The 12,809-nt window shown below is 44.8% G+C and overlaps 1 pseudogene; it reads left to right on the top strand.

The window, feature by feature from the left end:
* Positions 1-896: 896 nt before the first annotated feature.
* Positions 897-12,809, top strand: part of LOC110502043 — a 49,287-nt pseudogene continuing 37,374 nt past the window's right edge.

Below are 12,809 nucleotides of genomic sequence, written 5' to 3'. Positions count from 1 at the left end.
TGTGTGGCCACGCAGTCATGGGTGAACAAGGAGTACAGGAGGGGCTGAGCACGCATCCTTGTGGGGCCCCAGTGTTGAGGATCAGCGATGTGAAGGTGCTATTGCTTACCTTCACCACCTGGCGGTGGCCCGTCAGGAAGTCCAGGACCCAGTTGCACAGGGTGGGTTCAGACCCAGGGCCTCGAGCTTAATGATGAGCTTGGAGAGTACTATCAGGTTGAATGCTGAGTTATTGTCAATGAACAGCATTCTTACATAGGTATTCCTCTTGTCCAGATGGGATAGGGCAGTGTACAGTGCGATGGTGATTGCATCGTCTGTGGATCTATTGGGGTGGTAAACAAGTGGGCATAGGTTGTCTGGTAAGGTAGAGGGGATTCATAATCCTTGATTCATCTCTCAAAGCACTTCATGATGACAGAAGTGAGTGCTACGGGGCGATAGTAATTTAGTTCAGTTATCTTTGCTTTCTTGGGTACAGGAACAATGGTGGCCATCTTGAAGCATGTGGTGCTAACAGACTGGGGTAGGGAGAGATTGAATATATCTGTAAATATTCCAGCCAGCTGGTCTGCTCATGCTCTGAGGACACGGCTATGGATGCTGTCTGGGCCTGCAGCCTTGCGAGGGTTAACATGCTCAAATATCTTACTTCGGCCACGGAGAAGGAGAACCCAGGTGTCATGTGGGGGTCAACAGAGAGGGGGGGTTCATACCGTCACCCACGGCAATGGCGTCTGATTGACTCAATGACCCAACATTCTCCTCACATTCCTTCTCAACCCAACATGTGCCGGTTTGCTCTTTCAATGCGTAAGTGTGACATTTGAAACTGACTGATAAGGTTGCATTCTATTCACTCTGATAGCAAGATCATTAAAGACTAGACTACCAGCATGGGCCCCGCAGGTACAACTGTCAGCTCGTCAATGTGTACAGACAGACAGTCAGCTAAAGAAGGGGTTATTTTGAGTAGATAGATTTCTAATTTTTTGTCAATCATCTACACAAAATACTGTAATATCTAAGTGGAAGATAAGTAATATATATTTTTAAAGATGAATGAAAGATATAACACTAATATACCTGAAGTAGATAAGTATTCACCCCTGAGTCAATACATGTTAGAAACATCTTTGGCAGCGATTATAGCTGTGAGTCTTCTTGGGAAAGTCTCAACTGTTTTGTGCAATATTTGGCCATTATTCTTTTCAAAATTCGTCAAGTCTTGCCATAGATTTTGAAGCAAATTTAAGTAAAACTTCAACTGTAACTTGGCCGCTAACTTTGCAACTCCAGTGTAGATTTGGCTTTGTGTTGTAGGTTAATGTCCTGCTGAAAGGTGAATTCCTCTCCCAGTGTCTGGTGTAATGCAGACTGAAGCAGGTTTTCCTCAATGATTTTGCCTGTGCTTAGCTCCATCCCTTTTCTTTTCATCCTGAAAAACTCCCCAGTCTTTGCCAATGTCATGCCTACCCATACTGTTCCATGATGCTGCCACCGCCATGCTTGAAAATAAGGAGGCAAGTTACTCAGTGACGTGCTGTTGGATTTGCTCCAAACATAAGGCTTTACATTTAGACCAAAATGTGTATTTCTTTGCCATGTTTCTTTTGTTGCAATATTACTTTAATACCATGTTGCATACATATGCATGTTTTCCGTATGGTTTTTATTTTATTTTTTACTTTGTCATTTAGGTCATTATTGTGTTGTTGATATATATATTCAATGTCTGTTTTGTTATTATTACTCATCTACCAATCACTGCCCTTCTTTGAGAGTTTTGAAAATATCCCTCGTCTTTGTAGTTGAATCTGTGCTTAATTCAATACTTGACTGAGCGACCTTACATACTATATGTTGTGTGTATTGGGGACAGAGGAAGGGGTAGTCATTCAAAAATCATGTCAACCCTTATTATCATGTTAACCCTTATTTTACACAGAGGGAGTCCATATAACTTATTAGATGACTTGTTAAGCCACATTTTACTTCTGAACTGATTTAGGCTTGCCTTTGCAGAGAAGAATGGGAGAAACTCCCCAAATACAGGTGTGCCAAGCTTGTAGCATCATACTCAAGAAAACTTCAGGCTGTAATCGCTGCCAAAGGTGCTTCAACAAAGTCTTGAATAAAGGGTCTGAATACTTGTGATATTTAAAAAAAAAAAATTATCATACATTTGAGAGAGAAAAAAATCTAAAAACCTGTTTTCGCTTTGTCATTATGGAGTATTGTGTGTGTAAATTGATATGGAATTTTTTTCATTTCATCAGTTTTAGAATAAGGTAAAATAATGTGGACAAAGTCAAGTGGTCTGAATACTTTCTGAATGCACTGTACATATGCCTAGGTTCCTCTCTCCACAGACTTTGAAGTCTTTCTTTCCAAGTGAAAGCCCGGTGCCAGCTCGGTCTGTGCTCGGCTGTGCTTTCGCCAACTTGTATAGTTTGAGGAGTTGGCATATACAGATCTGGGACACTGTGTGTAAGTGTATGAGAAAGTGTATCTGGTTCCAGTCCCACTGCTCTGGTCTGATTACCCCTCCCAACTTCTCCTCCCATACTAATTCTGCTCCTATCTCTCTGCTTTGTCCCACCACAGTATCCACTCTGAGTTGAATTGATCTTGTCTGCCTCTCCACAGATGTGATGACTGGCTTGATTACTCCGGCCTGACTCTCTCCCCAGGCTCCACGCTAGCTTTGATTGATCTAGTCTGTGACTCTCCCCGGGACGAGCTCTGGGTTTGATTGATCTATTCTGCCCCTCTCCAGGTTTTTTGGCTCTGGGTCTTATTGCCTTTGTCTTATGTGTCCCCAGGGTTGGCGAAGCACGTGGGAGCCTGTCTACTGCTGGCTTCTACGTCTGAGGTGTATGGAGGTAAGACACACACACATACACGGTTTACCCAGCATGTAAAGTGAGTGCCAGGTCCATTTCACAAATTTCACAGGGCTTTACTAGACATGGCCAGAGCAGTGTAACACCATATTTCACAGGGCGTTAAGTGGTGAGGCAGCGTCTATTGTTGTTGTGGCAAGTTTAGTTCAAGCCACAGGTCAGAGAGATGTCTCTGGGGAGGTAAGATAATGTGTCTGGGCTGTGCTGTGTCTGGGCTGTGCTGCGCCTGCTGCCTGCTATATCAGCCCTGTCCATTCCTGGCCTGAGCCAGAGCAAGGTCAGCAGGGTAAACGGGTCTCCAGGCTACCTGGCTATCTCCACAAAAACCCTGAATACATACGCATGTACAGTTGAAGTCGGAAGTTTACATACACTTAGGTTAGAGTCATTAAAACTCCTTTTTCAACCACTCCACAAATGTCTTGTTAACAAACTATAGTTTTGGAAAGTCGGTTAGGACATCTACTTTGTGCAAGACACAAGTCATTTTTCCAACAATTGTTTACAGACAGATTATTTCACTTATAATTCACTGTATCACAATTCCAGTGGGTCAGAAGTTTACATACACTAAGTTGACTGTGCCTAACAGCTTGGAAAATACCAGAAAATTATGTCATGGCTTTAGACGCTTCTGATAGGCTAATTTACCTGTGTACCTGTGGATGAATTTCAAGGTCTACCTTTAAACTCAGTGCCTCTTTGCTTGACATCATGGGACAATCAAAATAAATCAGCCAAGGCCTCAGAAAAAAACATTGTAGACCTCCACAAGTCTGGTTCATCCTTGGGAGCAATTTCCAAACGGCTGAAGGTACCACGTTCATCTGTACAAACTGTAGTACGCAAGTATAAACACCATGGGACCACGCAGCCATCATACCGCTCAGGAAGGAGACGCGTTCTGTCTCATAGAGATGAACGTACTTTGGTGTGAAAAGTGCAAATCAATCCCAGAACAGCATCAAAGGACCTTGTGAAGATGCTGGTGGAAACGGGTACAAAATTATCTATATCCACAGTAAAACGAGTCCTATATCGACAAAACTATAAAATTATGTGGATATACTGAAGCAACATCTCAAGACATCAGTCAGGAAGTTAAAGCTTGGTCGCAAATGGGTCTTCCAAATGGACTATGACCCCAAGCAAACTTCCAAAGTTGTGGCAAAATGGCTTAAGGACAACAACGTCAAGGTATTGGAGTGGCCATCACAAAGCCCTGACCTCAATCCTATATAAAATGTGTGGGCAGAACTAAAAAAGCATGTGCGAGCAAGGAGGCCTACAAACCTGACTTTGTTACACCAGCTCTGTCAGGAGGAATGGGCCAAAATGAAGGCAATGCTACCAAATACTAATAGAGTAAGTGTCTAACCCACTGGGAATGTGATGAAAGAAATAAAAGCTGAAATACATAATTCTCTCTGCTATTATTCTGACATTTCACATTCTTAAAATGAATGTGGTGATCCTAACTGACCTAAAACAGGGAATTTTTACTTTAAATGTCAGGAATTGTGAAAAACTGAGTTTAAATGTATTTGGCTAAGGTGTATGTAAACTTCCGACTTCAACTGTACGCATGCATGAGCATACATACACAAAGGAAATGATTGATTTTGTCAATCCTCCGATGCACTCTCTCACTATATCCCCCTCTTCTCCCTCTCTGTCTACCTGACGGTGTTTCCCCAAGGATTTTTTTAGCAGCAGTGGCAGAGTTAGTGAGGGGTGGGTGATGGTCTTCCTGGGGCCACATCTACATTATACATATATACATTTAAAAAATCAAATAAAATCAAGTTTTATTGGTCACATACACATGGTTAGCAGATGTTATTGCGAGTGTATGCAAAATTCTTATGCTTCTAGATCCAACAGTGCAGCAGTATCTAACAGGTAATATAATCTAATACACACAATCTAGTAAAGGAATGAGATGAGAATATATAAGTATAAAATACATGGATGAGCAGTGACAGAGCGGCTGAGATGCAATAGACAGTGTAGCCTAGAGAGTTGACCACTTATTGCCAGAGCCTTCCGCCTGGCCCCTTATTGATCTCTAGGCTACAGTACGCTATGCCAGAGAGGAAGAGGTGAAGCAAGAAGGTCGACTCCGTCCAAAATCTGTCCTCGCAAAAATAGCAGACCAAGTGAGGAGTTTTTGTATGGGGTGCAATGAGTGTGTCAAATTTGGTCCGGATAAAAGTGAACTGCTATTTTGATAGGTGAAGCTTATTTGATCGAGTAGAAGTTTCATCATGCTTAGGTTGTTACGAGTGTACTGATATAAGTGTAAATCACGTCCAAGGAGCTTTGATAAAAACGTACTGTAACGTTAACAGCAATGCTAATTTTAGTCATGGAGTTATGGTGACTGTGAATCCCCTTAAGACCCAGTTAAAGTTCGTCAACATGTCACTTTCTTATGCAAATTAACTTTGTTTGTTTTGTTGTAACTTTAGCCACAGTAGTAACAGTAACTTTTAGTGACTGTACCCAGGAATGTTGAAGCTGTGTGGTTTTTGCTTGCATGGTATTTCTTTGTAACTATGCACAGCTCCACTCGCCATGTCTCTGGATAAAGATAACAGTGAGGAACCAATTACTGTATTGCTTTTAAGATGCTTTTAAGTGTGTATGTGTCTCTCTCTCTCTCTCTCTCTCTCTCTCTCTCTCTCTCTCTCTCTCTCTCTCTCTCTCTCTCTCTCTCTCTCTCTCTCTCTCTCTCTCTCTCTCTCTCTCTCTCTCTCTCTCTCTCTCTCTCTCTCTCTCTCTCTCTCTCTCTCTCTCTCTCTCTCTCTCTCTCTCTGTGTAAGCTCCGCCTTATCTCAGCTCACTGGTCACGATGGCAACACCCATCCGTAGCACGCGCTCCAGCAGGTGTATCTCACTGATCATCCCTAAAGCCAACACCTCATTTGGCCGCCTTTCGTTCCAGTACTCTGCTGCCTGTGACTGGAACGAATTGCAAAAATCGCTGAAGTTGGAGACTTTTATCTCCCTCACCAACTTCAAACATCAGCTATCTGAGCAGCTAACCGATCGCTGCAGCTGTACATTGTCTATTGGTAAATAGCCCACCCATTTTCACCTACCTCATCCCCATACTGTTTTTATTTATTTACTTTTCTGCTCTTTTGCACACCAATATCTCTACCTGTACATGACCATCTGATCATTTATCACTCCAGTGTTAATCTGCAAAATTGTAATTATTCGCCTACCTCCTCATGCCTTTTGCACACATTGTATATAGACTCCCCCTTTGTTTTCTACTGTGTTATTGACTTGTTAATTGTTTACTCCATGTGTAACTCTGTGTTGTCTGCTCACACCGCTATGCTTTATCTTGGCCAGGTCACAATTGTAAATGAGAACTTGTTCTCAACTAGCCTACCTGGTTAAATAAAGGTGTTCTCAACTAGCCTACCTGGTTAAATAAAGGTGTTCTCAACTAGCCTACCTGGTTAAATAAAGGTGTTCTCAACTAGCCTACCTGGTTAAATAAAGGTGTTCTCAACTAGCCTACCTGGTTAAATAAAGGTGTTCTCAACTAGCCTACCTGGTTAAATAAAGGTGTTCTCAACTAGCCTACCTGGTTAAATAAAGGTGTTCTCAACTAGCCTACCTGGTTAAATAAAGGTGTTCTCAACTAGCCTACCTGGTTAAATAAAGGTGTTCTCAACTAGCCTACCTGGTTAAATAAAGGTGAAATAAAAATAAAATAAAAGTATGCGCGTGTGTGTGTGAGAGAGAGACTCTCCAGAGGGACCTGAGCATAGTGTCTCTCTCTGTCCCTCATCGCTTAGATTTGGGCTACAGTTTGACACAAAAGCACATCAGTAAGACTGACCTAATTTACTGTAACGCACCCACAAACTCCCATTCATTTTCTCCCCCGAGTGGTCTGAGTGTGTGTTGTAGTTGGTCTGAGTGTGTGTTGTAGTTGGTCTGAGTGTGTGTTGTAGTTGGTCTGAGTGTGTGTTGTAGTTGGTCTGAGTGTGTGTTTTAGTTGGTCTGAGTGTGTGTTTTAGTTGGTCTGAGTGTGTGTTTTAGTTGGTCTGAGTGTGTGTTTTAGTTGGTCTGAGTGTGTGTTTTAGTTGGTCTGAGTGTGTGTTTTAGTTGGTCTGAGTGTGTGTTTTAGTTGATCTGAGTGTGTGTTTTAGTTGGTCTGAGTGTGTGTTTTAGTTGGTCTGAGTGTGTGTTTTAGTTGGTCTGAGTGTGTGTTTTAGTTGGTCTGAGTGTGTGTTTTAGTTGGTCTGAGTGTGTGTTTTAGTTGGTCTGAGTGTGTGTTTTAGTTGGTCTGAGTGTGTGTTTTAGTTGGTCTGAGTGTGTGTTTTAGTTGGTCTGAGTGTGTGTTTTAGTTTGTTGACTTGTAGTGAAAAAGGTTAGCTGTGCACACCGCACAGTATTGAGCTACACACACACTAAGTTTTTCTTGGTAAACCCTTCTCACTTAACTGTGTATGTGTGTGCCGTTTCTCACAAAATTACTATTTTCTCTAAGCATGGCCTTTAGTCGATGTACATTATTTAGTTTACTGTTTATGTGGAGTACATTACAGACGGTTGCAAGAATGATTTCATTTTACATCCTGAACAACGACTACTCATTGCCTGTGTAATGAATATGAGTGGATTCTGTTTCAGTGGAATTAGCATTATACAGAACAGGTGGCTATATTCTTGGTGACTTACCCCTGTCTGTCTGTCTGTCTGTCTGTCTGTCTGTCTGTCTGTCTGTCTGTCTGTCTTTCCCCCCGACTCAGACCCCGAGGTGCACCCCCAGAATGGGGTCATGTGAACCCCATCGGCCCCCGGGCCTGCTATGACGAGGGCAAACGCGTCGCTGATACCATGTGCTATGCCTACCTGAAACAGGTACGGGAGACATACACGCATATCAAGTGCCAGTCAAAGATTTGGACACACCTACTCATTCCAGGGTTTTTCTTTATTTTTACTATTTTCTATATTGTAGAATAATGGTGAAGACATCAACACTATGAAAGAACACATATGGAATCATGTAGTAACCAAAACAGTGCTAAACAAATCAAAATATGTTTTATATTTGAGATTCTTCAAAGTAGCCACCCGATTGCCTTGACAGCTTTGCACACTCTTGGAATTCTCTCAACTAGCATTGAAGCATGGAATGCTTTTCCAACAGTCTTGAAGGAGTTCCCACATATGCTGAGCACTTGTTGGCTGCTTTTCCTTCACTCTGTGGTCCAACTCATCCCAAACCATGTCAGTTGGGTTGAGGTCGGTTGATTGTGGAGGCCAGGTCATCTGATGCAGCCCTCATTACCCTTGTTCTCGGTCAAATAGCCCTTACACAGCCCAGAGGTGTGTTGGGTCATTGTCCTGTTGGAAAAACAAATGATAGTTCCACTAAGCGCAAACTAAATGGGAAGGTGTATTGCTGCAGAATGCTGTGGTAGCCATGCTGGTTAAGTGTGCCTTGAATTCTAAATAAATCACTGACACAAGCAAAGCACCATCACACCTTCTCCCCCATGCTTCACGGTGGGAATTACACAATCTCAAATTTGGACTCAGACCCAAGGACAGATTTCCACCAGTCTAATATCCATTGCTCGTGTTTCTTGGCCCAAGCAAGTCTCTTCTTCTTGTTGGTGTCCTTTAGTAGTGGTTTCTTTGCAGCAATTCGACCATGAAGGCCTGATTCACGCAGTCTCCCTGGAATGAGTAGGTGTGTCCAAACTTTTGACTGGTACTGTATCTACAATACAAAATCCATGTGTGTAGTGCGAATGTTATCGTGTTTTCGTATGCATCAAATCAAATTGTATTTTTCACAGTGAAATGCTTACTTACAAGCCCTTAACCAACAATGCAGTTTTAAGAAAATACCCACCAAAAAAGTAAGAGATAAGAATAACAAATAATTATAGAGCAGCAGTAAATAACAATAGTGGGGCTATATACAGGGGGCACCGGTGTCGAGGTAATTGAGGTAATATGTACATGTAGGTAGAGTTATTTTAAGTGACTAAGCGAAAATAACAACAGAGGATCAGCAGCCTTCCAGAGGGAAGGGGGTGGAGGTGGGGGGGCAATGGTTCACTTGGTACATCTAAAGCCTTTTATTTTGGGGTGTTGCTATAGGCCACCAAGTGCTAACAGTTAGTATCTAAATAATATGTGTGAAATGCTTAGTGTATGTTTAGTGTATGTGATGAAAACAGAGAGGTCTACTTTCTTGGGGACCTGAATATTAAGTGGTTTTCATCAAGCTGTCCGCTCAAGAGGAAGCTTTTCACTGTAACCAGTGCCTGTAATCTGGTTCAGGTTATTAATCAACCTACCAGGGTGTTTACAAACACTACAGGAACAAGATCATCCACATGTATAGATGACATTTTTACTAATACCGTAGAACTTTGTTCTAAAGCTGTATCTGTACCCATTGGATGCAGTGATCACAATGTAGTGGCTATATCCAGGAAAGCCAAAGTTCCAACAGCCGGGCCTGAAATAGTGTATAAGAGATCATACAAAAGATATTGCTGTGACTCTCTATCTTTCTATCTGTCTCCCTCTATCTGCTTAATTAAAAGCTCTCTCTCCTTATTTAAACATGTTTTGTTTGTAGAATGGTATCCCCAGTCTATACTCCATTCTCATTCATGTGTTAGCCTGTGGCTGGTATTACTGTAGTTCCTTTACCAGCTGGTTCCTTTACCAGCTACTGCACACATCCCGCCTGCCCCTATCCAGGTTTTTGTGTGTGTGAGTGCTGGACGGCTTTCCCATGATTTGTTGTTGCATAAACTGTGCAGTAAACCACCCAGGCTATGAAATGTATGGTTATTTTGTAAATGCATTTGATGAATTGTGATGGAAGTGTATTGTACTATACATTGAGCTGACAGACCTACAGGAGGCAATCATTTTAAGTTATTTCCTTCTGCTTTTAAAGTTTTGTTTTTCCGCAGACAAAATTCTCTCCTTGCATGACTTCACCATCCACATTTTTGAGTGACATTCAGATGAGTTTGCGTCACTGTGTATGATTTGAGTTGGGGATGTCCCTGCAGAGCTATCTGAAGTGCTGGACAAATCGAAAAAGGGACAGGCACATTCTAGGATGAAAGGGCTGTAATAGACCCATCCTCCTCTACCATCCTCTCTGAGGGCTACTTCTCTCTTCTATTTCTTTGTCTTCCTATTCCTCCTTCCTCTCTCCCTCTTCATATTCCCCGTCCTCTTCCTCCTCCCTCTCTGTTTGTCACATCTCTGTCTCTCATCAGTTCTTTTAGTGTTAGCTCAGTCAGCCCTACCTCCATGAATGGAAGCTAACTCTAACACCGTAAACAGGCCGAATCAGCTGGAGGAAGTAGGGAAGAAGGGAGAAAGAGCGGGAAAGTGTAATCCAGAGAGGATAAGTCGATCTGAGGGCAGAGTGAGTGGACTAAACCAAACAGGTCACCGAGGCAGATCACTGAGGCCAGGAGAACAACACTGTGGAGATGAAAAGTCTCTCACACCACCAACCCTCATGAACTCAATCACACAAGGTTTGTGTGTGTGTAAGTGAAAGGGTGTGTAAAAGAGATGTGGTTGTGTGTTAGATGTATACTGACTGTGCTCCGTTGTCTGGGTGACTTGACACATACATCTACTATTTCCTCAATTTGATCCACATGTGCTATTTACGGTGTGATGGATGGACAGATGGACCCTCATTCTTACTCTGCTATTTGCACACCTTCTTTTAGATTAATAGATGAATATTCCACTTTCTCTCCCTCCTGGCTGACACCAGCTTTTGGCAATCTCATTCCATTGTTTGTTCTTGCCTTTCATCTCCGGCTGGTGGTATTTTTTATCTCGTCCCGCCATCCATCTCATCGCTAACTCTGGAAAATTCAAAGAAAGAGCCCGTCTCTCATTAGGCAGCTGTCCATCATGGAGGTAGGTGGAATTTTAATATCGCAAATTGCATCTGTCAACTGACCCCCTTTCATTGAAATGCGTCGACATTTAAAACAAGTTGAGTATAGGTTGGGAAGAGGGGGAGGCATGTTTCTCTACCTCCATACCACATAGTAGAGGATGATTGGCAAGACGCATGTCTCTGGGAGGTCGCCGGGTGGTCTCTATTGGTTAGATTAGGTGGTGGTTAAACTCTGACCAAACATTGAATAGGAGCAGTGTGTTTTTTTTATTGGTTGGACCCCTACCGTTTCAAGTACCGCTTTCAAATAATTGAACCGATGTCGGTCAATTAGTTGATTAAAAACCGAAAAATAACCATGCACTAGCATGCATAAAAACTATTTTCAGGCAACAGAAATTATGAACAGAAAAACAAAGATTTTTTATGTTTGTCACGGTCGTCCTCCTCTTCGTCTGAAGAGGCGAGAAGGATCAGAGGACCAATATGCGGCGTGGTAAGTGTCCATGGTAAAATCTTTAATAAAGAAAGACTGAACACTATACAAACGAGTAACAAAAACAATAAACCAAATTCGACCGTGAAGCTACAAAATGAGACCTGTGCTGACACAAGCCACTAACATAGACAATCACCCACAAACAAACAGTGCAACCCAGGCTACCTAAGTATGATTCTCAATCAGAGACAACTAATGACACCTGCCTCTGATTGAGAACCATACTAGGCCGAAAACATAGAACTGCCCCAAAACATAGAAAAACAAACATAGACTGCCCACCCAACTCACGCCCTGACCATACTACATAAATACAAAACAGAAATAAAGGTCAGAACGTGACAGTACCCCCCCCCAAAGGTGCGGACTCCGGCCGCAAAACCTTGACCTATAGGGGAGGGTCTGGGTGGGCGTCTGTCCGCGGTGGCGGCTCTGGCGCGGGACGCGGACCCCACCTCATCATTGTCTTAGTCCGCCTTATTGTCCGCCTCCGTGGCTTTCTCAGCATGACCACCCCTCTCAATGACCCCACTGGACAGAGGGGCAGCTCGGGACAGAGGGACAGCTGCTCGGGACAGAGAGGCAGCTGCTCGGGACAGAGGGGCAGCTGCTCGGGACAGAGGGGCAGCTGCTCGGGACAGAGGGGCAGCTGCTCGGGACAGAGGGGCAGCTGCTCGGGACAGAGGGGCAGCTGCTCGGGACAGAGGGGCTCTGGGCAGAGGGGCTCCGGCAGCGGCGCCGGACAGGCGGGGGGCTCCGGCAGCGGCGCCGGGCAGGCGGGGGGCTCCGGCAGCGGCGCCGGACAGGCGGGGGGCTCCGGCAGCGGCGCCGGACAGGCGGGGGGCTCCGGCAGAGGCGCCGGACAGGCGGGAGGCTCCGGCAGAGGCGCCGGACAGGCGGGAGGCTCCGGCAGAGGCGCCGGACAGGCGGGAGACTCCGGCAGAGGCGCCGGACAGGCGGGAGACTCCGGCAGAGGCGCCGGACAGGCGGGAGACTCCGGCAGAGGCGCCGGACAGGCGGGAGACTCCGGCAGAGGCGCCGGACAGGCGGGAGACTCCGGCAGAGGCGCCGGACAGGCGGGAGACTCCGGCAGAGGCGCCGGACAGGCGGGAGACTCCGGCAGCGGCGCCGGACAGACAGGACCACCTGCAGGGAGGAGACAGAGAGACAGCCTGGTGCGTGGGGCTGCCACAGGAACCACCAGGCTGGGAAGACCTTCAGGAGGCTTGGGGTTAAGAGGAGGCACCTGAAAGACCGGGCTGTGGGGGAGCACTGGAGCTCTGGTGCGCAACCTTGGCACCACTTCCCCAGGCTGGATAACCACTCTAGCCCGGACCGTCCAGAGTGCAGGCACAGGTTGAACCGGGCTGTGGGTAAGCACGGGAGATCTAGTGCTTACTACACGCACCTCTCCCTTCGGCTCCATTCCCACATTCGCCCGGCACGAGCGGAGCGCAGGCAGAGGACG

This window comes from Oncorhynchus mykiss, chromosome 22 (genome assembly GCF_013265735.2).
Source record: "Oncorhynchus mykiss isolate Arlee chromosome 22, USDA_OmykA_1.1, whole genome shotgun sequence".
NCBI lineage: Eukaryota > Metazoa > Chordata > Actinopteri > Salmoniformes > Salmonidae > Oncorhynchus > Oncorhynchus mykiss.
Note: the sequence above shows the minus strand (reverse complement) of the source record. Positions and strands in the feature narration are given on the sequence as shown.